Raw genomic sequence first — 26,275 nt, 5'->3', positions numbered from 1 at the left:
AAAGCAAAACTTAACATCATAAACTTGAATATTTAGCTAGGAGATTTTCAAGCAAAATGTTGAAAGTGCAACCTGGTTTATTCTTACTACTTTGAGTAAAAAGGAAAAAAGACTGATGGAAAAAAGAACTGTTAAAATAAATTATTTTGCAAATTCTTAAGTTGCAAAAAGACTATTTTCAGGAAAGCCTACTCTAGAAAAAAAGCTGAGGGCGTGAGTATCCGTTTTGCTAATAGTTCAGGAAAATCAAAAGGTCAGAGGAATGAGTCACACAAAAGACTCTTTGAAGACATGACTGGTGTGACTCAAAAGTCTCCTAGACCAAACCTGAGGGCATCCAGGTAACTCAGGTGTTTCCCTAGAGCTACTTCAGTAGAAGTCAAAGGTAGAGAGGGAGTTATCTAGAAAGTATCTCCAGAGGAGCATCTTGTCTAATGGAACAAATACCCATGACATACACGGGAGACCCACAAGTTTCCTGAAATTTTTATATGAGCAGAAACACTGCCAGGTTAGCCCAAAAAGGACAGAGAGAGTACAAGATGAAAGACCTCTAACATACACTCACAGTTCTGCATGCAGAAAACAGGCTAACACAACTATCAACTACAAACATGTGCTACCTTCAATGAATAAAAAGGATGATTCACAGGGCAAAAGCTCAAACCCAGAGGGTGGAGCTGTGAGCCACAGTGGGTGAGATCACTACTGGCCTAGGTTCAGATTCTGGCCCTGTTATAACCACAGGCAAGTAGATCCCCTCTTTGTGCTTTCACTTCTCCAACTCTTAAAAGAAAGAATCAGGTAAATAAGTTTCAAAGCGCCTTTGTAACTCCAACAGTCTGTGCTCGATTAGTGATGCCTGCCCAGGGTACAGCATTAGACGTATCGGGCAGTAGATATTCCAGCTCTCCACTCTCTCCTCATTTAGGTTTTTTTTTTTTTTTTTTCATTCAGGACTTATTTGATGAACCTGCTTTATATGCCTCATCCTCTGAGGTCTGCAGAAGGTAGCCAGTATTCCTAGGTTCCTGTACTGGTATCTGCCTAACCTCTTTGCCACTTCCTTACTATCTAAAGTTTACTTTTGGCTCATTTGAAATATATTGAGAAAGAAAAAGAAAATCACTTTAATGGCAGTATCTAGACATTTGATTTTCTTAAAGGGGGTGTAGTATAAGGAAAAAGACTTGGCTTCTAGCACATCAAAAGCCCACCCAACCTGGAAAAGGACAGGGGCGAAGTAGCAGGAGGGTCTTGCCTTCTCAGAGGCAGGCTGAGCAGCCCAGGGAGGTTGCCAGACGCTCACATGGTCCCACCTGAAATCCTGAATTAGAATTATGCTGTGAGCAAAGGCAACAGCAGCTGGGGTTCACCCACCCCACCTCCAGGGATCTCATCACTGTCCACGTAAGGCTGCAGCAAGGAAAAGCGGGAACCGTTCTTTCCATTTGAGGGGGACAATATCCTTAGGGCGGGAAGCTTCAGGGACAGAGCCTGGCATGCACTGGGGGGAGGGTGAATGCATGCTTGTCCACAGGGCCAACTTCCCCTGCTGGCCCTGATCCCAACTTCTGTTCCATCTCAAAGGTACCTTGGCACACGGCTCCTGAGAGCCCTTAGACCCCACAACAGATTGAAAGCCATGGTCAGGCATGCTCTTTTTCGGCCAGCTCTGGGAGCTGCTGAAATGCCATGTGACAGTACCGAGCTGCCATCGAGACCCTTACTAAACCTTCTAGGGAGCCAAAACCAGCATAAACTTGAAGAGACAAAGCCAGGTGCAGGAAGACCTCAACCACTGAGGGACAGCAGAGCCATGGTAAGGGCCTGCACAGGCTTGCTCAGGATTGAACTGGGCTGTCCCCCATCTGCTATGTGACTGTGAGCAAGTTGCTGCCCCTGTCTGAGACCCCCTATTTTGCATCCATAGGATGGGGATAATAAAAGTAAACAACTTACAAGGTGGTTGGTATGCACATGCTGCTAAGCGCTGGATAAAGATTGGCTAAAGAAAATGAAGGAGGTCCTAGAATAACTTACACTACCATCATCAATCATAAATCCCAGCATCCAAATGGCATCTAAAATTTTACACAGCACTTCACACTGGACAATTGCAGCAACTCTGCATGGTGGTGGAAGATTTGTTATGGTTTTTATCCAACTATTACAAGCAAGCTGGGTGCCACACACCCAGGTATCCTGGAACAGAACCCAGCCTTCTATCCAAGTAAATTTTCTCTCATCCACACTCAAAAAGTAGCTACTTTTGCACAGTAAGTTGTGTGAACACCCCACTGGTGAAGAAACAGAACAGAGAGGTTGGGTCACAAAGAGGATGGTAAATGGATAAGCTACAAAAGGACTCCCAGCTCAGGGCCCAGAGCCAGCTGGACTGGGAGAAATGATGACCTGGAGCTGCAGGTCACGAATCACCATGGCTGGCTTCCCTCTGGGTAATCTGGGGGCCATCAGGTTATCAGGAATTTGGTAAAAATGTCAACATTTTCAAATCAGAAATTCCAACTTTTTTTTTTTTTAAATCCACACTCACTTCTTGCTTTTTCTAAAGAAGAAGGCAAAGGTGGCACAGGCTCTGCATCTGGCATGGTGACAGATGTGTGGAGCTGATCCTTGGCTCCCCTTCTGGACCAGGGACATCCATTCACCTGCATGCCGAGACCCAGGGGACTTTCTTCCCATTCCGTGTGCCCTGGCCCCTAAAGGCACCTGCGTTCACAGACTGAGAGGCCAGCATTTAGACTTAGGCCTCCAGTTTCATCGCACACCACCTATGTGACATAGGGTGAGTGGAGTACCCTCCCTCTGTTCTACAGATGAAGAAACCTGCCACAGTTTCCCATGTAAAATTGGGATAATCATGGTCTCAGCTACCAAGACATCTGACAGATGAAATACGTGAATAGTTAGAAAGTGTTGTATATGATAAATGTCCTATGATGCATAAAATCAGCATTGCTCCTGGCTCCCAGCTAACCACAAGGTCGTCGCCGGGCAGAGAGGAGAGGGGCAGGCGGCGGGTGATGGTTTGCATGGACATAGACGGGGCGAGATCCCAACTCCCTGAGACTCGATGGATATTCAAGAGGGTCTAAGCTAAGGACAGCCAGTCACCTCTGCAGCATATGAGTCTCAAGACGAAGGAAATTGGACCTAGGTAAAAGACCAGAGGGCCCCTGCTGTCACACTCCCAGGACATCAGACCCTAAGGGAGCCTTCCAGGAGACCCAGCCCTACACTCCCGTGACAGATGGAGAAAGCAGAGCACCAGCAGCCATGCTATGGCTTGGACTTGGGTCCCCAGGCTCATGAGGGGGTGGGGGATGAGGCTCAGACTCCCAGGACCCTGCTGCCCAGCACCACAGGGACTGCTGTCCCTGAGGGCTGCCAGACATGCAGGACAAGGAGGAAGCATCACCTTCCCCTTGAAGCTTCTGACCTCGCAGAACACACAGCCTGCCAGGCAGCTCCATCCCTTAGACAAATTTACTTAGCACTGATATTGCAAATGCAATCCAGCTCGAGTTTTATTGCAGAAATTAAACAGACTAGGAAAGGGGCGGAGGGGAGCCAGCACTCGCCAACTCGCTGGAGACTGGCTGTGACCAAACTCACTAAAGAGGGGCACCGCAATCCACTCCTGCCAGCCCGCCAGGCCCCCTCTGCCCTGGGAGGACTCCCTGAAGGCGGAGGGGCTCAGAGCCGAGTCTGCCTCCTGGCGTGGGTCTCCCCCACGCTCCCCTGGCCCTGCTCGCCTCTGCACGGGAGCGAGCCTTGTGAAGTCATCTCGTTGAGCCTGGTGAAGTCACACCACCACCATGGGCTGTCTTGAAGGGCGCTCTGCTCGACTCGAGAGAAAGCAAAATGCTTTCGGGGTTGAATCACTGTTTTTCTTCCCTCCCTTTGGAGAGCGGCAGAGCCCACGTGCGGCCGCATTTGTGGACCTGGGACTGGAAGCAGCTGCGCTCTAATTACATGTAAAGTGTACCAAAACATCCCTTTTATCACAGGCTGGAAATCTGTTAGCATCTGTCTCTCCTTTGTTTCTTCCACAAGATACAAGCTTGTTTCTACATTTTTCTCACCTGTAGCGGTGATTAAAATTCATTATAAATGAAAGGAGTGAACAGAGAAACAAGTTCCTCTGTGTACCGTTCTAAACTCAAATTAGAAACAGCTGTTTGCTAATTCATGCAGTGATGTTTTGTCGTGCTCTGTGAATCAATAATAACTCACCCTATTGCTGCAGAAATTTTTGGATAATCCGTATATTTAACGCGGCGTTGGGTTCTCCAGGCAGGGCTGCGGCGGGGGGAGCTCCAACCTGGCTCAGGCACCCGCGAAGGGACTTGGACTCGGCGTTCAGCAGAAGTCCCCCACGGTCCCACAGTGAACCCCAAATTGGAGCCGCCCAGTGCCTCTCCCCCTACATGGGCTCTGGAAGGACCAGAAGGAACCCTGAAACGGTCGCCTCCTCTCCTTCCCTCCCCCGGAACCACCAAAAAAAAAAAAAAAAAAACCTCAACTCTGATTAAACGCAAACCACACACATCCTCCAGCCGCCGGAGGGAACAGCAAAATTAAAAGTCTAATTGGTACCCGGAACAATTTAAAACTATTAAGTATAGGTGAAGCTTTTCTGTGAGAAAATAATCCTCTGGTTGGGATTAGGTGTGTTTGGATAGCGTTCCTCCCGTGCGTCCGTCTTAGCTGCAGAAGTTGGAGCTGCAGCGTGGAATTCCTTGCAAGCTCTGAGTGTTCAGGCATGCCCTCTGCCAGCTCCAGGGACAAGGGCATGTGGTGTCCAGAGCTGCATCCCATTCTGAGGCTTTGGAGGTGCAGGGAGGGAGGGAAGTGGGCAACACCTCTGGAGGCCTGTTCCACCAACTCGGCACGCCAACCCTGCTCTGCTTGACTAAAACATCCGTCCTTTAAGGCACTGCCTCCAGGAAGCTTTCTCTGGCTTCCTCTGCCACCAAGGGTACCCCTCCCTGACCTCAGGACACTGTCTGTTTATATGTGAATGCTTGGGGTGCCCCTGTATCTTCTGATTGGGTCTGGGACAGTCACACTGAGCCCTCTCTGTGGCCAGGAACAACACCAAGCTCTTTCCCTCACCAAGTCCTCGCCTCTATCCTACACAGTGACCACCAGCACTATATCCCTGTGGTTCACAGATCAGACAACTGAGACTCAGCAAGAGTCCCGAGTTCCATGGCTGTTAGCTGGAACAACTCCAGAAAGTCATTGAAACGGCCTACTGTCATCAGAGAGGTGGCTGAACAAGCCTCACGGGGTCCAGTATCAGCTTGGTTCAGGCTGTGGTGCTTACCAAGAATGCCCTTCCACTTGGTCCCCTGCAGGGTGCGGGCCTAGGTGGGCTCATGCTAACCTAGGAGCTTGTAAGGAGCTTCCCCTAGGTGAAGGCCAACGGATGCCAACAAACTCAATCCTGAATAGGAACAGGTGAGCACAGACAAGGTACCAACTTGGAAGGCAGGAAGCGACCAAACTGGGCTTTGAAGACAAGACAAAGATCCCCACGGACCCATGGAAGCACCTACCATGGTTCGAACACATGACAATTTCAGGGACAGCCAAATGGTCTTAATAACACTGATGCTGAGAAGGTCAGTGGCCCTCAATTCCCCGTGCAACCCTTCGGTCAGGTCAACAGCAAAGGCTCTGGTGTCACTCCTCTCTACCCTTTCAACGCAGAGGAGAGAAGAGCCCAAACTCAACATTTCCAGAACGCTTCTGGCTGCAGCGTGGGGGTTTCTTTGGTTTTGTTTTTCATTTACTGTCAACATACACCAAGTGATATGGGCTTTCTATTTGCAAAATGAAGTAAATGAATTCATTTGAGAATGAAAAGAGAAGGAACTTAGAAATGCTAGGTGAATCATGGCACCCGCCATATTCAAATTTCACAAAACTCCCCACGGAGGCCTACAGAGAAGGATAGGTGGGAGCGAAGTTGGAAGAGCAGAAGCTCCTGAAGCCACGAGCAAGCAACCATGGGGTGCAACGTGAGCCCATCAGGGAGACCATGGATGCCAAGTAAGGAGCCCAAAACTCCATCCTGTAGGACCAGGGAGCCATCAATGGAGCCTGAGCAATTAAGTAGCTCATGAGGAGACACCAGCGGGATCCGACTTCTAGACCTCTCATGCTGGCCCAGTGATTTCTTCTGGGTCTGTAAGCAGAACCCATTTCAAGGAAACCTGTGAAAGATTCTCCAAAGACCCAGAGATCTGAACTGCGCAAGCAGTGCCCACGGAGGGGATGACCCTACACAATGTGCATGGAGTCCCATTCCCGGGGACAAGTGCTCAAGTCATTGTGATTGGCAGGAGCATCCACACTCCCTGAAGAGCCCTCTGGGGCACTGAGGGAAGGGGACACCATCCCTCACGAGTCCACCCCAGCCAGTTTGGGAGAGAATCACCGTGCTCCCTGCCTGGGTGAAGGAGTCATGGTAACCCCAGATATACACCTTGGACCCCAGAAAGATGATGGAGGATCTGCTCCCATGGGAGGGAGTGTGGAGCTAGAAAGGTCAGGACAGCAGGTGGACATTCACCTCAAGGTCACTCTGGGGCTGAACCCACACTCTGAAATTCCATTTCCCCAAACCAGCACGGCCTTTTCCCCAAGTGCAAGAGGGCGTACGAGGGAAGCCAGGGGCTTCTGCTCGCTGATTCAGTCTCCAGCTCTCACAGCGCTGCACCTCCCCATTTCCTCACTCCACTGCCCTGAATCAAAGGCTTTCCTGTTTCAAGCCCTGCACCCCATCTACAGTGCAAACCCTGCTGGTCTCAGGACCCGCATAACTGACCAGATGAGGTTCAGGTTATCAGGCTCCCGGCCCAACCCCCACGACAATGCCTGAGGGGGTTTCTACAGCTCTGCAGGACAAACAGTCCAGGCTGCCCCCGGCCCCCACCCTTCCGTGACAGTCCTATGCCTACACCCCAGGGAGCCTGGTCCCCAGGGTCCTGGGGAAGGAGAGGAAGTGATGTCAGGATGTCATGGTGAGCCTCGTCCCAGCTCCTCCAGGGAGCAGACATGCAAAAGAGTGCCAGTTATAGGCCTGGGAGCTGCAGGGTAGCGGGGGGGACGCCTGTCCTAGGAACCTGCCGCCATACCCAGTCCCACCTTGGCAGTCCTCCACCCTCAGGTCTGGCCCCAGAGACCACAAACAGCTCTCTTAGCTCACGGCAGGTGCTGGGGGAGGTCACGGGCAGGGCATCTAGGCGGGGTCTGTGCCAGGTCAGGAGGTCTCTGCAGATTGGTGCTCCCATGCTCCCAAGGGAGGCCCAGGGAGAATGAGTCTCATCAACAGCAGAGCTGCCTCCCTCGGGGCCCTCCAGGTGTGGCTGGCCCCGGCAGAGCGCAGCACAGCCCAGTGGATGGCCCAGCGTCTCGTGCCCGGCCGGGGCAGCACTGGACTGGGCCTCAGCAGCTACACAGCGTTGGTCCTCTCGCCTCTTCCACAAAATCCAGCTGGTCTGTGTGACTTCCTTGCTAGAGATGTGGACAGAGGGAGGGCTCAAAGAGCAAGCAAGCACATGACCAGACAGCTGGTTCCAGTGCAGGGCAGAAGATGTGGCCCGGGGTAGAGCACTTGCCTAGCACGCACCAGGCCTGGATTCAATCCCAGTACCACAAAACAAAAAAAGGAAAGAAATCACACTGTAAGTTTTGCAAAACCAGATGTTGGAGAAAAGTACATGGTGCTGCTAACCTAAAACTCTGCTTAGAGAGGGCTTTGAAGAATGATTAATAATAAATATACCATAGATTTTCATATATATACATATATATAAAAGATAAGTGCACCTACGCATAATAAAGAGCATCTACTATAGGTCTCCATGTTCTATTTTATATTCATGCTAACCTGACAATTATTATTACCAGTCCCGTTTTACAGATGACAAAACTGAGGCTTACAAAGGTGTGTTAGCAGGCCCAGGGTCTTGCAAGTCAGAGATGGCAGCACTGGGCTTTGCATGCAGGTGCCCCGTGCTCTTCACCATGGTGGGATGCAAGACACTAGGTCTCCAGGAGGGAGGGAGGCTGAGCATTCTCCCGAGGAGCCAACTTCCACAGAGCCCAGACAGGACAGCCAGCTGGGACGCCGGCGGGGAAGCCTGGATTGTGCTCATGTTTTGAGCCCAGACACCGACCCAGAGAACATGCTTCTCGGCCGGGGGGTCCGACTTCCATGGACACAATGTGCACACTCTCTGACCTCGAATCACAGAGCAGCTCCAAATCAAATGGCATCGGAGGCCAATTCAGAGCTCACCCTCCACCAGCTGGAAGGAGTGAGAAACCCTATCCCCAAAACACTCCCTCAGCACCGTGGAGCCTGGAGCCCTCAGCAGCCCCGAGACACTCACAGGAGTGGGCCCATTTTACTGAGGAGGCCCTGAGGGATGGAGAGACCAAGGTGCGCACATCACAGCTCCGGGTCCCCTCAAATGCAGTGAGTCAACATCAGGGCTCGATGCCCCAATTCGAGGGCTTACCTGCAGGTTCCCCGGTCTCTCAAGCTTGGCCCAGACCAGAAGGAGTTAACTCCCCCTAGGGAATCTGCTAAAAGGCGGTTGGGAGCCAGTGGGCTCCTGCAGAGACCCACAGGCAGCGAGGTCCAGTAAAACCATGCCCAGTGGCCTACAACACTGCACCCCAAATCGCCCTCCCACTTCCCTGCCCCTTGCTCCTGATGCTTCGAAGCACCCCCACCATGCCATTTGCACCCAAGCGCTTGCCTTAGGCTCAGAGTGCAGTGGCCTGTGTGCAGCACTGACCCAAGGTGGTGCCGTGCAGGGGGGCGAGCACCGGAACCGCTCCCTTGGGGCCCCACAGCCACTCTCTGCCCACACCAGGATTTGCACCCAGTACTGTCACTCAGTTTGGTCCCCTGAATCACCGAACAATGCCACCTCCCCAAGCATAGTCCTGAATAATGACACTGATCAAATCACAGCGTGGCATCTCTGTGATGCCCACTGACCTAAGAGCATTATTATTTTTAAAATGCACAAGCTGCCTCTCAACAGGCTCTGCATCCCTAAAAGTGGCCCCCAAAGCCCACAGGCAGCCCTGCTCTGGCCCAGCTCTTGGTTCGTTCCCCTCGATGCTGGGTCACAGGGCTGGGGGCATGCCTTTAGTACCCACCACATCCCCAACACCACGCCTGGACAGAGGCCAGCAGGAGAGAAGAGGTGGTCTGGGCCCCACAGGGAGAAGCATGAGGAGGGGAAGGAGGGAGGGAAGTCCTGGGGCTCTCAAGGATGTGCTGGTGCCAGCACGCAGGCACTCTGTGGTCCCCATCACCCCTTGTACTCAGTCAAATCTACAACTCAGCAGAGAAAATTTCCATTTTTCCTGGATTTCATGTTTCAGCCTCCAGAAAAATTACCATCGTGGGCTTTGCTGCTGAGCCGTCAAGCCTCCAAGATTGAAGGCACCCAGCCCTGCTCACAGTGGGGAGGAGAGGGCAGCAACTTGCCAGGCCAGAGGAAGGACCTGGGGGGCAGCAGCCTGGCCTGGGAGCATGTGAGAAAGAGGAGCCCCAGGGCTCTCCCCTCACTCAATCTCCAAATGTGGCTGCGGCAACTGAAGTCCCAGTATTGAGGCTGTGGCGGCGGCCCTGACGCCCTCCCAGCATTGCTGTCCCCTGCTAGGAGCCGATCCCACCCCTGCCTTCCTCCCTCTGCTTCCTGAGGACCTCATCTCTGCCCACAGTAGGCCTACACGCACAAATGAGCCTGAACATCGCCACCATCCTAACCGCACTCACTGACTGAGCGTCAGGCTTTTTTAAAGTTTGTGTTATATGTTTAAATATGTATATTATCCGTCTTAAATGTCTCACTTGTTTCAATGCAGTGAAAACTACACATAATCCCTTTGCTAGGGCCCGTTTTACAGATGAGGAAACTGAGTCAAAGCGGGCTGAAAGAGACCCTTGGGACTACCTGGCTCACTATCCATTGTATGTATGAGGCAACTGAGGTCCTGAAGGTCTGGGGGGAGGACCCGCCCCATGACAGAATCTGGTGGAGCCAGGAGAAGTCAGTGCCCTGGCCCATCACGGCATAACAGATGTGTTATTTCCGTATCACTGGACTTATGGGATCCCCATGCATGCACGCGCACACACACACACACACACACAAGAGGGGCTGGGTGGAATGACGAAAGGCAGGTGGGTAAACTGAGGAAGGCCACCACTGACGGAAAGTGACCAGGATCCTGCATGTGACGCTGGGGGTTCACAGGCCTACCCTGGCAGTCCTGGCCCTCTCCTCACAGGTGGACTTGGGAGGCCGCCAGCCCAGCTCCCTGAGGGAAGTGCTGGGCCCCAGGCTGCTCCGCCATCCTTAGGGGGTTACCAGCTCATCACGGTGCTGGCCTGGGGGACCCTCAGGACCTGCTGGTGAGAGCGTGAACCTGCATTCAGTCACTTTGGTCAGCAAGGAGCGCGGGGCTGTGAACGAGCCGCAGGCCCCTGGTGCCTCCATTCAGCGCCACAGCTGAATGGCACTTCACCTGGACTTTCTCGTCCTCTTCCAAGAAAGTTATTAAGGATTCCTCACAGGTACCCTTGGCTTAGAACTGCCTGAAGACGACTTGGTAAATTCCGAATTCCTGGACCCCTGGGAGCCCCCCCAGGTGTCTGGCAATAGCTCTCTGCTTGAGGAATGGATGAAGGATCCTGGCCTACAGGAAACACCCAGGAACTAGGGCACAGATGGAGGGATGGACAGATGGGGAGAGGGATGGATAGCACAGTGAAGTCCAGGCTTGGTCTACAGAAGGTATTTACTCTGGTATAAGTGACTATCTGAATGAAAGAATGAGAAAATGCATGGAGTGAACGAGTGAATGAATAAATGAATGAATGAATGAACCACAAGGAAGCAACCAGAGCCCCTCCAAGGGCCGCTGCAGGCAGAGGCCTAGGAGCGGTGCGGTGAGGCTGAGCTGTTAATAAACTTGACTCCTCTCCTGACTGCCTGGTCCAGAGTGGCCACCCCCAGTGGAGCCCATCCAGCATGGCCAAGGTCCTGTACCCTCATGCATGATGGCAGAAGGCAATTAGTCAGTTTTCAGTGTGGCCTGCATTTGTCATTCTTTTATTTGAACAAAATCTCTTGGAGCCCGGGGAAGAGCAAGGCTCCATGCAGGGTGGGAGCAGAAGAACAACCCAGCTACCCTGTCTCAGCCGGAATCCCTGGAGAAATGGCATTAAAACAAAAGAGACACCAGGAGGGGAGGGGGGCTCCTATTTATTCAGACCAGAGCAGAACAAACGGATAGATTTAATAAGATAATAAGCTAAGATTCCCTGCTCTTAAAGAGACAGACTCAGGGGCTGGGGCTGTAGCTCAGTGGTAGAGCACTCGCCTTGCATGCATGAGGCACTGGGTTTGAGTCTCAGCACCACATAAAAATAAATTAATCAAATAAAGGTATTGTGTCCATCTACAACTAAAAATATTTTTTGAAAAATAGAGAAAGAAAGAGAGACCAACAGATCAGCAATGTGATTGGGGTGGGGGCTTGCGTTTTCTTTCTGGTAAGACCCCAAGTGGTTACCTCCATGAGTACACCCACAGGAGGGGCAGGGTGTCTGTGTCTTCCCCACACACCAGGTTGGGACATCCCAACCAAACCCAGAAACCCCCAGACTTACCAACCAGCACCCACAAATAAACACGCCCCTCTACAAGAACACACGGGCACACAGCCCCTGGTAAGTTCTTCTGGGAGAAAGACCAGTCCAGTGTAAGTGGGTGTCACCCACTGCCCAGCCTGGGTGTCTCTTGCCCTGTCCAAGGGACCAACACCAAAAGCAAGTGCCTCCCACTCCTCTCCGGAAGGCCTGGTGCTGCTCCTTCCATCAGTCGTGTGGCATTCTCAAATATTTAGGAAGCACCTACTCAGTGTCAGGCTCTGGCCCCAGAGTCAGGGAAGAACATACCCAGCAAAACCTGACCCTTGGGGGCTGCGTTCCAGGGACACCAGGTGTGCATCAAGGCTCCCGAGACAGAGAACCCGGTTCAAATCTCAACTCCACCCTGGACAACTGCATCCACCAGGATATATCACTGACCCTCTCAAAGCCTCAACCAAGACAGTGAGCAGACAATGTCTTTAGTCTCGTTGGGTTTGGAACTAAATAAAATCAGATAATCCACGTTAAGCACTCTGGCCCAGCACCCGGCGCGTAGAGATGTTCAGTAAACGTATCCTTGTGTGCTGTTGCTAGATCAGCGGCGGCAAACGGGGAGACTGCTGGGGAGACCCCAGGGTCACTGCAGGACCCTGCCTCTGGTGAACCACGTGCCCTGCTCCCAGCTTCCCTTCCCATGAGCACCCCCTCAAATCACCACCCCCTTACAACCCCATACTAAAGTCCTGCAAAGAAGAAAGTCAGCTTCACTACCTTAATACTGAGCCCCCACATGAAACCTAAACTTAGAAGGGCCCTACAGGGATCCAGTCCACCCTGCACCAGTACTTAAATCCCTTCTACCATGAGGTCTGATCTCTTCCAGTGGCAGGTATCTATTCCCTTCTGAACTCTCAGCAAGCAAGAAGAAATAATCTCACTGGGTACCATCATGCACACCTGTAATCCCTGACTTGGGAGGCTGAGGCAGGAGGATCACAAGTTCGAGGTCAGCCTCAGCAAGACCCTGTCTCAAAATAAAAAATTAAAAGGGTTGGGAATATAGCTCAGTGGTAAAGCACCCCTGAGTTCAATCCCCAGTACCAAGGAGGAAAAAAAAAAAAAGAAAGAAAAGAAAAAGGAATGATCTAGTCATGAGCCTTAAGGGAGTGAATGCTGACCATCTCTTAGGGACAGGAATAACAGAAAAAAATGAAAAAAAAAAGACAGTGAGTCACCTGTTACCTGGCAGCCATTTGTTAAAGTGACATTACAATTTATATTTAGTCCTTCAACAAATATTAATAAATGCCTCCTCTGCTAGCCCTGTTCCAGGCTCTGGAGACAGGGTAGGAACAAAACAAGGCCCTTGCCCTCAGAGAGCTTCCAGCGTAATGAGGGGAGGCTAAATCTTCCTTTCTGGGTGAGGCAATAAATCAATGCATGGCAATTTATTGGGTGGCACTACAAATATGAGGAGCAAGGAAAGGGTGGAGAAGGAGGGGATACCCTGAACATTCGACAGGGTCACCCTGGAGCAGGCACCTGATGCCAGCAAGGATGCACGCCAACGCAGGATCTCAGGGAAGAATGTTTGAGGCAGGGACTCGTAGGTGCCAGCCCCAGAAGCCAGAGCATGCTAACATGGTACATTTTCTGAGATGATGCAAACAAGGTACTCAGAGCAAAAGCTCGGTCCTGCCTGCCTTCAGAGACACCAAAATCCCACAGGGACCCCCAATCCAAACCTAAAATTGACTCACTGTGTGACCGGATGCTGGTCTCTCAACCTCTCTGGTCTTTATTTCGACAACTGCTCACCAGGACTGATCGTCCCTCAAGCGGGTGCTGGCAAGGGAGGGAGGACTCTGGGGTCCTCTGGTCTGCTTCTCTGTGCAAGACGCACCCACCATTCCTCCCACCCCACAGTGCATTCTCATACCGTGCCAGCAACACCACGCAGGATTGGTACTTCTGCCAAAATAGCTATTAACCCAGTAGCCAATAATAACACGTTATCCTATCAATTTGCTTCTGAAACGCTGTGTAATTGCAGAACCCAAGTTTGCCATCTCGGTAGCCTGGTTACGACATAAACAGAAAGAAACTCACCAGTCCCTTCCCAAGGAGAACAAGTGGCCTGCCACGAGAGGCACTGGCTTAGCGCCCCCCACTGCACCTCGGGCAAGGCCCCATGGAATCCACCAGAATCATAGTCCAACGATCAATAGACCAGAGGCTGTCTCGCTGTCCTCTTGGCATGTCACTTCTCTGATCAGAGAGGGGACTGCTGCCTGGGATGTGATGGCTTTGTGGGTGACAAGGTCAGGCCCAGAAGCCAGCACTCAGGCGGCCTCCCGGCTGGCCAGGAGCCACGGTGCAGGAAGTGGGGCAGACGGTGAGGTTGCAGGAGGGCTGGGAGCCAAGGGACCTGGACGAAAGCAAGCCCTCAGGGGCGCCGAGCTTGAAGGGCACACAGACCCCAGGATGCAGCCGGCGGCTCACCCTCCTCACACACCCACAGAGTGGGTGCGGAGAGAAGCCAAGAGTGGCCAGCTCCAGAAACCGGGTGCTCCCGAAGCCCTGCCCTGCCTCCGAGCCACAGGACCTGACACAAGTTTGACACCAGGTCGCAGGGCCTCTTAGCAGCCTGTCTCCCACTTCACGAAGTCTCCTATCTTCTGGATTTGATCCACTCGGAGCAAGCATTCTGCTCCCAAGGCGGCCGGAGCCGCTGATGGGCCTCTTGGACTCCCTGCGCAGACCCCAGTCGTTCACCCAGCCTCCCCCTGGGCCAGACCACTCTGCCCCTCTGCTTACCTCCCCCCTGTGCACCAGGGCGGCCGGGCAAGCCGGAGTTTGCCAAGAGGGCTGGAACCTGAGACCGGGTTCCCTGCACCGGCAGCGGGGCAGGCGAGGGCTGGAGAGGCGCTTGCCGCTGGCCCACGGGTGACCTCAGCCACGGGACGCATCTCCACCCGCCCCGCCTCGGCGGCCGGGAAGGATGGGCCGAGGGCGTGCTGCTCCCGCTGCGGCGCTTGGCGGGGAATCCAGCTAGTGGGGAGAGGAAGGGCCTTGGGGAAGGAGGGGGAGCAGATGGGGAGGGAGAAGACAGAGGCCAAGGCTCAGGCCACGCAGCCAGATGTTGACCCAGTTGAGGGCCCCAGGCCCCAGGGGCGCCGGGGAAGTCCTGCCTCCCCTGCCTGCTCGGGGGAGTCTGCAGAGACGGAGGGTCTGGGGCCGGCACCCTGCCAACACCAGGCCCAAGGTTGAGGCGAAGGGGAGGACCACAGAGACGCAAAGGGGCTCATGGTCACCGCCTGTCTGCCAGCACAGGGTGGGGGCAGCCCCTCCGAGGCCCCTGGGTGGGGCGGGTGGGGTGCCGTCTGCGGGAAGCAGTTCTCTGCAAATGGAAACCAGGCCTCGGACGCTGGCCTGCCGAGCCCTGTGCAGCTCCAGGGAAAACCCCGCCGCTGGCTGAAAGGTGCCCCAGCCGGAGCGGAAGGTGGAGTTCAAAATGGAGAAGGGAGGGGGCCCTGGCTGCTGCCTCGCCAGCCTGTCAGTGCCCCGAGCACCCTTTGGGGTTGGTACATCGCACCCCCGAGGCCCGCTAGTCCAGAAGGGCTGTGAAAAGCCAACTCACGGCGCAATTTTCTTTCTTTCGCTTCTCTCTGTGCAGACGCCAGTCAGGCCCCTGGCAGAGTTGGGCCTCGGGACTGGGGTCAGGGGGCGGGGCAAGCAGGGGCTCCCCACCCCCACGAGGCTGGTGTTGGGGGCTTCAAACCTCCAGGCTGCCTCCTCAGCCCACGTCAGGGAGGAAGGACTGGACCCACCTGCCCCCTCCCCAGGAGAAGAGGCTGCCTGGGACCCGGCAGGCACGACTCCAGCTGAGGGTTCACAACTGATGGGACCCGGGCGGGCTGTGACATCAAGAGCTTGGAATGCAGCAGGGTGGGGTCGAGGCAGGTGTCCACACCCACTGGTTGGTCCATCCATGCACTGGGACAGTTGTGTCAGTTTTTGCCCACCAGGCAGGGGAAACCACACAGGCAGTTTGTGGTTGAGCTCACAGCTGAGAGAGGTTGACAGACTTTGGATATGTTGTGCTATTTGCCGTGACCAGAGAAGTCGGCAGGGCTGTGGGAGCGCGGGGGTGCAGCTGGGTGCTGGGGGCTTCCTGGAAAAAGCAACCTCCACACTGAAACCAGCAGCACGAATAAGGATCAACCAATGCACGGAGGCAAGGATCGCGAGCAGAGTTCCAGGGCGCAGAGCGGGCACACGCAAAGGCCTGGGGAGACCGGGGTCTGCGGTCCATTCAGTCTGGCTCTGCACACTCAGCCACAGTGGGTGGCCCATGCCTGGCCTCCCTGCCCCCAACTCACAGACACAGGGGCCCCCAGCACCTCCGGAGGCCGATCCCATGAACCAGAGTCAAGCCCTCTTTTTCCCAGCCGAAGTTCATGTTAAAAATGTTTTCATATGTTTATTTTTAAGGGAGGATGGGAAGAGAGAAGGGAGACCTGAAGGTCTTTTTCTTTTCAAAGAAAAAAAAATTAATAAATAAATAGAGCCTCGAGAAAAGGGCATGGAAAGGTCTCTGCATCTGTAACCACTGAACAAATTAAAATTAGCTCATTTAATCAGCTCCTAATGGCCTGGCTGTCCCGAGTGGGCCCCGGAACACAGCAAACTTCACAGCATAAACGAGCAGGCCAATGTCAGTTTATCCTACAACAAAGGGATTTTCTAAATAGTGCGATCAAAACGCAGAGAAGGCCACAGAGAGCTGGGGAGACAGGACGCGGCCCCCCAGATCCTGGGCGGCCCCCGCCTCCCAGCTCCGTCCCTTTGAATGGAATTGTTCTTTTGGCTTTTGTTCTAATTATCTAAACATGTGTGTAACTCTGTTCTACAAAGAGTGTTTTAACCAGCAGAGGAGGTAACCTGAGCTCCAACCATACCTTCCTGGGGCCCCTCAGTCAAGCCCCCCGTCTTCAACACCAGCCTCTATCACACGCGGAAACCCACGCACAGACACGCGGGCACCTCCCTGCACTGTGGGCCCATACACACGCACACACAGTTGCAGACACGCACAGTCGCCTGTACAGTCATACATGTAGATACACACAGCCGCATGTGTGCACAACCACACACACACGCACGGTTATAGGAGCTGCACACAGGCGCACGTGCACACAGTACACGCAGCTCCTCTTGCTCCTGCCAGCAGCTGGAGTCAGGGAGGCCCAGCTCACCAGACCCCAGGGAGGGCCACCGTGTGCACACCTGAGGCCCAGGCTGGTAGCAAGGATGCTTATTTCCCTGGAGTAGTTTCTCTACGCAACTTGCCACCTGGGCTAAGTCATTAGGGCAACTGAGGAGGGGGGACAGAAGGCCAGGGGAGGGGCTGGAGGCCATGGGAGAAAGATGCAGGATGAGGTCGGGTAAGCACGGGCCAGTGCCAAGCCCCACTCCCCAGGGCTGCCCATGGTGCTCAACCATGGCTTATCAGCCTGGAGTCAGCCAGGCCAGGCTGCAACCCAGCTCCACTGCCGGCTGAGCCTCCCTTCCTCCAAGATGGCTGTGCAGACACTGCAGAGCGCCCAGCTCAGGCAATGTGTTTGCCGTTCTTCCCACTCACACATGGGGGCGTGGAGCCCAAGACAGGACCCTCAGACAGCAGGCTCATGGCACGGCAGACAGGAGCTAGTTGTTTAACAGCTCTCGATTTCTTACCCAACCCTGGTCCCCAGAGGAAGTGCACTAGTTCCACCCCCCTTACCCACGGGGTCCCTTCCAAGGCTCCCCAGGGGGTGCCTGGAACCTTGGATGGTATAAACCCAAATCAGTGTAGACTGATAAACGTTATCACAGTTACTACAGATAACAAGGGTTTTAGTCAGCTGTTTCGCTGCTGTGACTAAAGAACCTGACGCGACCCAAACAATTGTACAGGAGGAAAAGTTTATTTGAGGGCTCACGGTGTCAGAGGCCTCAGTCCACTGAAGGCTGGCTCCATTCCTTGGGGTTCAAGGAGAGGCAGAACATCATGGCAGAGGGAAACAGGTCACAGGGTGATCAGGAAGCAAAGAGAGACGCCACTCACCAGATATAAATATATACCGCATAGTCACACCCCCAATGAACCACTCCCTCCAGCCACACCCCCAATGAACCACTCCCTCCAGCCACACCCCCAATGAACCACTCCCTCCAGCCACACCCCCAATGAACCACTCCCTCCAGCCACACCCCATCTGCCTCCAGTTACCACTCGTTAATTCCATCAGGGATTACTTCATTGAATAGGTTAAAGCTATAACCGAACCATTTCTCCTCTGAACCTTCCTGCATTGTCTCACACGTGAGTTTTTGGGGGACATCACATCTAAACCACAACAATAGCCAAGACTAGAATAGTTATAGTAAGACACTATAAGGAAAGTATATGTAAATGTGCTCACTCGCTCTCTCTCAAAATATCTTATTGTACTTCAAACTTTTCATTTAAGGGAAGCACCTTATAGCTTCTCTTTGGCATATCTGAATGGCCAGCTTCACTACTCTTAGACTTTGTGGTTGTTATTAAAGAAAAATAAAGGTTCCTTGAATACAAGAATTGCAATACCATGACAATCAATCTGATAACCAAGATGACTACAAAGAGAATAACAGGTGGGTAGCACAGACAGAGTGGATACCCTGGACAAAGCAATGATTCACCTCCCAGGAAGGGCAGAGCAGATGGCAGGAGATTTCATGACACTACTTTATATGTGTGTTTTTTTTTTTCTTTTGCAGTGCTGGGGATTGAACCCAGGACCTTGTGGTTGCCAGGCAAGCACTCTACCAACTGAGCTATCTCCCCAGCCCATGACACTACTTTAAAATGGCATAGTATGCAATTTGAAACTGAAGAATTGCTCACTTCTGGGATTTTCCATTTAAAAATGTCAGACTGGTATCTAAAACCTCAGAAATCTAAACAGCAAATGGGGGGACCACTGTAAATACAAGAAGTTAAACAGGGTGGAAGGAGTAACCAACCATGATGTTAAGAAGTTTCTAGAAAAATTCTGACATTTTCTGAACAACTCTTCTATCTGACTTCTTACAACAACACACTGAGGTTGTTATCACACATTGAAGAAAAGGAAACTGGGTGAGAAGCCTGGGCAGGAATCGTGGTGTGGCCAGCAGCAGGAACTCTGTGTGCACAGGTCAACTGGGCTCACGCGTGCTCAGGCCCTATCCAGCAGTGTTCCCTCCCAAGGCAGCTGCTCCTACCCAGCTGCCCACCAAGTCCTGAATGCCAGACTCCCGTGCTAAGGAGCAGATGGGCAAGGACCCTTTCCCATTTCACAGACTTGGAAACTAAGTCTACAAGGAGTGGGGCTGGGAAGCTCAAGCTTGCGGAGTTCCAGAACTCACTCCCAGTGGAAGGTGAGTCTGTGAGGCTCCAGTCCTCCCAGGGGACCTCTACCCCACCCCACCCTCATCCAGGCAGCCCCTCCTGGGATCTGACATGAATGCCAATCAATGCCTGGACACTGGGGAGTGACCATCACAAAAGGTACCAGGACATGCGTTCCACCCAGCAGGTCCCACTGGAATGGTGGCGGCTGAGATCCATCCTATTTATGGATCTCCACTGGGTTGGCAGGGCCACACTGATCCATGACACCCCTAGAGGCCAGTCAAGGTACAGACAGGAGAGCCAAAGCCACCTGCAGAAGCCAATGTACGAGAAGCAGAGTCTGGGGGGAAAGATCCTTTGCTAACCCAACAGTGCCTGAAGATCCCACATCCTGTAGGCTCCCCAGCCCCAGTCCCAAAGAGAACCAGGCCACCCATGAGGAAAGAAAGATGGGTAGTGGAGGTTTGAATCTTGGTTCTGCCACATATGTGCTGTGTGACCTGAGGAATGTGATCTTCCCTCTCTGAGCCACAGACCTTAACTGTGTAATAAAGAGAGTAACAAGGGATGCCTCCCTCCCTAACTTGAGGACTGAAGGGAAGTCTTTAGCTGAGTGCCTGGCTGCTCGCCCCCCTGGTAGGCCTTAGTAATTACAGAGGATGGGCTGGGGAGCAAAGCATGGTCTTCAATCTAGGCTTCCCTAGAGGCCCAGGCCATCGCACTCCGTGAGTGGGACATGGGGCACCTTTCTTTCAGACTCAGCAGGACCATAAACTCCCTGTGGTCACCCTCGAGCCAAGTCTGGCAGGCCCCTGACAGAGCAGTAAGAGCGCAGCCAGGGGGCTAGGATGGATTGCAGACCCCATCCCTAAGGGATCTGGGCCCGGCAGGAAGGAACTGGACCTGGAAACCTCCGGGAAAGCCTCAAGTCCACTCTTTTACCATGAGGATTCAGAAGAGAACTAAAAGAAAACCACAGCTGATGGTATCCCCAGCCCAACCCAGTTACCACACAGCAGCCTGACCGGGCGGGTGAACTGAGCACAGGCTGTGTGGCCCTACCCAAATCTTGCCCCTTCTTTGAGTCTCCCTTTCCATGTATCCGGCTCTACTTACTACGCAGGGCTGCAGTAAGGGTCAGAGGAGGAAAACGGCCCTGGGAACACTTTGCAAGCTGTCAAGTACCACGGCCAGCTGGGCAAGTGGCACATGCCTGTAATCCCAGAGGCTCGGAAGGCTGAGGCAGGGGGACCACGAGTTCAAAGCCAGCCTCAGCCGAAGAGAGGCTCTAAGCAACTCAGTGAGACCCTGCCTCTAAATAAAATACAACATAGGGCTGGGGATGTGCCTCAGTGGTTGAGTGCCCCTGAGTTCAGTCCCTGGGACCCTTCCCCGCAAAAAAAGTACCACAGCAAGACATGGGATTATTGGGGATGACTGGGATAGGGAGGGAAGGAAAGCACATCCCACCTGTCCCCCTCAAACAGGACAAGAGAGAGGAGCCAGACCAAGTCAGGGGAGGCAGGCACTGGGGCTGGACCTCTGCTCTGGGCCCCAGCGTGTGGGCAGCTGCTGCTGCAGCCAGACACTTCTGCTTGGTAACATTCAAAAGGGAAAGAGATGTGGTCACTCAGCGCAGCACCCAGCACATGGTGGGTGCTGTCAGTTGGCTGATATTTGCCCAGCCCCCAGCCCTCAGAAATCATGCTTCTGGAAGAGATGGGTGCAGGCTCCCTCAGGCCACAGCCAGAAAAAGAAATGGTTCCCTCAAAAGGAGAGCAGTCTGCATCTGCACAAGTCCCACACGTCCCACACGCGGCTCCCCAGACCTGGGAGTCCTGAGGACCACGACCCTAGAAGGACTGGGAGCAACAGAGGGGGCTGCCCCTACCTGCCTTACTCTGCCAGCAGGTGGGCTCAGAGGCCAGCCTGGGTGCTGAGGGGCAGGTGGCACGGGAAGTCCTGCCTCTGGTCCAGCCTCACCTTTGTCCCCGGCACCATCTCCACTGAGGGTGCTTCCCTGAGACTCAGTTTGCCGGGACTCCAGCTCCCCTTAGCCCCAGGCTAGGAAACCCAAGGGAGGAGTGCGGTCCTCATTCTGTGCCAACACAGGCTGCAGGAAACGGGAAGCAGGGCTTTTCCTGGTAGCTGTGTTCTGCGACCCAAACGCGCGCAGGAAATGCAGCTGGCTGCCCACGCCGGCTTGAGATGCTCAGAGCACCTTGGAGGGGGCGGGAGGCACTCTTCTGAAGGCTGGCTGCTGTGGATGGACTCGTACCCAGCGCACAGGAGCAGGCCACTGCCCGGCGGAGTGCGGCTCAGCTCTCCTGGGGGAGTCGGACCGAGTCGCCGGGGGCAAGCCTCTCAAAGGAGACGTCTTGTTGGGGGAGTCAAAATAAATATATAAATGAAGGGCGGTTCACCTCCAATTTTCCTAATTGCCTTCAGTCACAGGCACATGCAGCTCCGCACCCCGCAGCCCCTTCACCGGGAGGTTCAGAGCCAACGGGACTCCCGTGACGAGGAGGCCCAGCAGCCCTCATTAGCTGTGCCAGGTCCCCAGGAGGCACAGAGAAACAGTGTCAGAATGCACCCTACAGAGTCCTCCAACGAGGGATGGCTGGCCCGAACCGGGGGCTCCGCGTGCAGGGGTCCCTTCTGGTCCTGGTCTTGCAGGAGACTGCAAGCCTGGCAGCAGCCACCTCTGAAGCCAACCCCCAGGAGCAGGCTGAACCCTAACCTTTGCTCAGGTCCCAAGAACAAATCAGTCTGGTGCAGGGTGTCCCACTTCCTGCCAAGAGGAAAGGTGGGTACACGCACGCCCGTGTGCATAGGCCAAGCCAGGACGACTGACTAGCAGATGAAGGGCCTCCCCAACACAACAGAGAAAGAGAGAGAGAGAGAGAGAGAGAGAGAGAGAGAGAGAAGAAAGAGCAGGAATCTGGAGATGAACATTTGTCCTGTGTGGGGCCACTTTACACACGCCAGGCCACGGCCCCCACCCCAAACCTGGGCAGTCAGATGTGTTCCAGAAACAATCAGACTTTCTCAGACACGACAAAGGTGATCTAGTACATTTCTTGAGTATCTGTGGGCACCCCAGAAGCAATCAAGTTTATGGACAATTCTGCAGCAATGTCATGAATGAGGAAAAAAAAAAAAGTTGCACATCAGCTCAGGCCCAATTTTATTACTAAATGAGTCACACACACACAGATTTCAGGGTTCCTGGAATTCTGAATTGTGAATGGGGATTATGGATCTACACTGTGTCTTTCACCTTCCTGGTGACCCTCAGGGATAGGTTCCATTTGCTATTTCTGCCTCCCAGAGGAGGAAAGGGAGGTACAGAGAAGTTAAGAAGTAATGTCCCCAGGGTCACTGATGGAGCCGAATGGAAACCACAGCCAAAGTGGTTACCAAGTACTGAGCCATGGTATAATAGCCTCCTGAGTAAAAAGACTGAAGCATCTGGAGATGCCCAAGAGTGTCTAAGGCCCGCCCTAGGATGATATTTGAGCCAGCCTCCGCCAGGAGGCGCCCACCTGGAAGCTACTGGAACCTTGATGCCATCCCTCCACCTACATGGGCCCTTGGTGGAGCCCAGCGGGGTGTGGAGCCCAGGGACGGTTTCACCCAGCAGGTGAGGCCTGCCACCCCACCCCTGTGCCCAGGTAATTACTCCCCACCTGACACAGTTTGTGCAGATCACTTTACCCACAACAAATATGCTAACCACGTCCCCAGCCTGGGGGAAACGGCCTGCAGGTAAATCCCATCAGACAGAAGCAGGGTTTCTGTGGAACTCGCACAAGGGAGGGGCAAGGACCCCATGTCTTCCAAAGGACGCTGACACCCCACAGCCCCTCGGTCTCCAGTTTCTCTTCATTGGCACTTTTTCCAACTGCCAGGAAAGAGCCCTGCACAGGCAAAAAATCCTAACGCTCCATTACCAAACAATTACTGGATAATTTCACAGGCACTAAAACACCCACATCAGGACAAAGACTGCCGGTGTCCAGCCCTACCAGGCCACCTGGACTTGGGGCTGGTTTAGGAAAACTCCAGCGATGAGCACAACCTCCAGCTACAGCTGGCCAGTTCCCGTACTGCTCTGATTTCTAATTAAAAATTAAAGCAGGCACCTTTCTTCATAAAACCAATTAAATGGAAGTGTTGGGCTGAGGGGCCAAAGCACACCTGGGCGTAGGCACACACGTGCAGATGCACACCAGCATGCACACACACACACACACACACACACACACACACACACACACACACTCTTCTTTTCCCCTGGGCTGGCAATCCTGAGCTAGTCATCCACTCAGGTGCACAGTGACAAGGACACACCCGTGCTAGGCTCTGTGCGTAGAGAGGGAAAAGCCCAGGGCTCTGGCCTTAGCAACACATGCTCTATCAGGGCTAGAAAAGTGCAGAGGGCAAGGAAGACCATGGGGAAACACAGAAGGAGCCCCTGCCAGTCCCAGAGCTCAGTCCAGAGATTAGGGACACCAGGGACAGGTAGGCCTCGTGTTGGGTCTCAATTATGGAAATAATATAAAAAGCCATGGAGCCCGTAGAGAAAATAGCAAGGTCCAAAGCAAGTAAAGGTCTCTGGAATCCTAAAAACAGAAATTGTTCCAGTGACACACAGACAGAAAACAGGGAGACACAGACACAACGGGCGGTCTATCACGGGCACTGGGACTCTGTATATGGCTGTTTAAATGGTGCCTGGGATCCCCTGCTCTTTCTCTCTGTGAGCAGGTGCCCAGGAATGAGGGAGCTGAGAACAGACCTCAGTGGCCTCTGCTGATGCAGGCCAGGTGCCTAAGGATTGGCAATGTGTGGGCAAAGCCCGCAGCCAGCCCTGGAGAGAAGAGCAGCCCAGAGCCCAGCTCCAGGAGTCGGGAATTCTGGCCAAGGAGATGCAGTGATTCCTGGCTGATACGCCCACAGTGTGTCGCCACTTCATAAGTGAGGTGAGGTCGCTAGTGGAACCAGAGAGCCCAGCCTCTGGGCCACGAGAAGTGAGGGAGAGGTGAACAGAGCCGGAGGGCAGGGGAAACCACCAGCGAGGTGGTGGGGGACCAAGAGCGAGCAAAGGCCAGGTGAGGAAGCCCCTCCCTCAAGGCACTAAGGAATGGCTGTGGTGTCAGGTGCTCCAAGGCCTTGGAACAGACTGGAAGGCAGGAGGGGAGCCTAGACGGCGAGATTTTCTTTAATAACTCGACAGCCTGTGAGCTCCCAGGGACCACTCTGTCTTAGGAAGGGGAGGAATCCCAGTCCTTCCCCTCCAGTCAAGACCCCCGCTTCCTTTCATCACCCTTGATGGGGGAAAACACCACGCCAAGCAATCCTGGGGGACGTCCTGCTCACCACCCACATGGACAGGATGGTCAGCAGACAGACAGAGCCTTCTTGGCAGAGGGTAAGGCACACACACCTGGCTGTGTGTGTTCGTCCACCCTAAGATGATCCATGGTCTCCCTGTGCTAGGCACTAGTCTACTAGCATGCTGTGTAACCCTGGAGGCATCACTTAACCTCTCTGAGTCTCAGTTTTCTCCATTCGTTGGCTCATTCATGCAACAACATGTAGCAAGGACCCATTACATGCCAGGTGCTGAGCAGGGGATAGAGAGAAGTCGGTCAATTCTGTATGGCTCATGGGTCCAAAACCCACTCTGGATGGTGTCAGAGCTGCACAGCCCCACTTCTGTGCTGGGACCATTAACCTGAGCACCTTTGACTAGGTGGAGAGGAGTCTTAGGAATTCCAGAGAGGTCCACCACTCCCAGAATCCCCCTCCTGCTGGGGCAGTGACCAGCACCAGGGCTGCCTGCCACCCACCCTTCCACAGTGTCATCAGCCAGGACCGACTGGCACACTGAAACGCAGGCTGCCACAGCCCCGCCCCCTCCAGCTGCCTTTGCGCCGGCTGCCACCGCTGCTCATTTCCAGGCAAATGTTCTAGTTAATTAAAACACACCCAAGTGCTCACACGCACACGAAGCCAAGCTACAAAATCTGCTCTACCAAACAGCAGCTCCTCTTCTTCAGTCTGGGACGGTTGCAGGCCAGGAGGGCTCCGAAGTTGACATTATTGGCAGCAAAGCTTTGCTTGTACAATCTTGCTGCACACACACACCTGTACACAAACATCCCTGCACTTATAGACATGCATCTGTGTGCACCTGCAAGCCACACGTGCATGTGTATCCTATACACACCCACATCCACACTCGCTCCACACACAGACCTGTGCAAGGCGCACATGCACCTGTACATGTGTGCACACACAGGCCCACAGGCACAGGCACACGCACACACCTCACGGCGCCCCCTCCTCCAGGAAGTCTTCTTCAGCTCCCGTGGCCCCTCTGGCCCAGAACATCAGCCCTGGTCAGTAAATAAACACTTAAAAACACTTGCTGCACACGGGATTGGATGAATAAATAAATGAATCGATCGATCAATGAAGCATTGAGCAAACACGAACAGCCCAGCTCTTGCCCAGAGGCCCAATTCTGTATCATCACAGGCTAAATCCCCCAAGGCGGAGAGGACAAGTGGTCGGGCGGATGACCCCCTGACCCTCCACCTGCCCTGCCGAGCTCTGCCAGGCACTACCTGGGGGTGGATACACCTGTGTGTGCGCCTGTGCACGTGACTGGAAAATTCCCATTCCCAGACCAGGAGCTGGCAAAGAAAGCGGCGGCCATCCAGCCAGGAGACAGGAAGTGATCACCGTTGACGGGCTCCGGTTCCAGGAAAGGAAGCAGAGAGGTGCTGGCTCCGCTGGACTCTCAATGCTCTGGACCTAAAATAGCACCTCACATGGGCAGGTAACTAGGTGGAAACCAGCCAGCGAAGGAGCAATCCTGTCCCGGCAAGCACACCCAGCCCACTCCAGGTCACGGAGACCACCTGGGTAGGAACATACTATAGTGCTCCTGGCCAAAACCTGACACTCACACAAGGCTGTCAGCCACTTAGAGCCCTGGATGGCGTGTGACAAGATTTCTGTTCAAGGACATGGAGACAGCTGTGCTGAGGACCTCAAACCATACCACATGGACAAATGACCTTCTCACTCCTGCCTGGGGCTGGCAAAGCTCTCTGCAGAAAGCA

At 53.7% G+C, this 26,275-nt stretch overlaps 1 protein-coding gene across 4 annotated transcripts in view; it reads right to left on the bottom strand.

Annotated features, from left to right (window-relative positions):
- Positions 1-26,275, bottom strand: part of ZNF423 (zinc finger protein 423) — a 315,284-nt gene that overhangs the window by 136,375 nt on the left and 152,634 nt on the right. Inside the window, exon 1 of one of the 4 annotated variants that reach the window (XM_079117259.1) lies at positions 14,537-14,664. The exons of 1 other annotated variant lie outside the window; for it this stretch is intronic. The gene's annotated coding sequence lies outside the window, so the exon portion shown is untranslated. Of the gene's footprint in view, positions 1-4,260; positions 4,447-13,479; positions 14,473-14,536; positions 14,665-26,275 lie in introns of those variants that run through there. 2 more of the 4 variants (XM_079117260.1, XM_079117261.1) reach the window with 2 other exon arrangements.

The sequence above is a fragment of the Sciurus vulgaris genome (assembly GCF_902686455.1).
Source record: "Sciurus vulgaris genome assembly, chromosome: 17".
NCBI lineage: Eukaryota > Metazoa > Chordata > Mammalia > Rodentia > Sciuridae > Sciurus > Sciurus vulgaris.
This window is presented reverse-complemented; position numbering and strand designations above follow the sequence as displayed.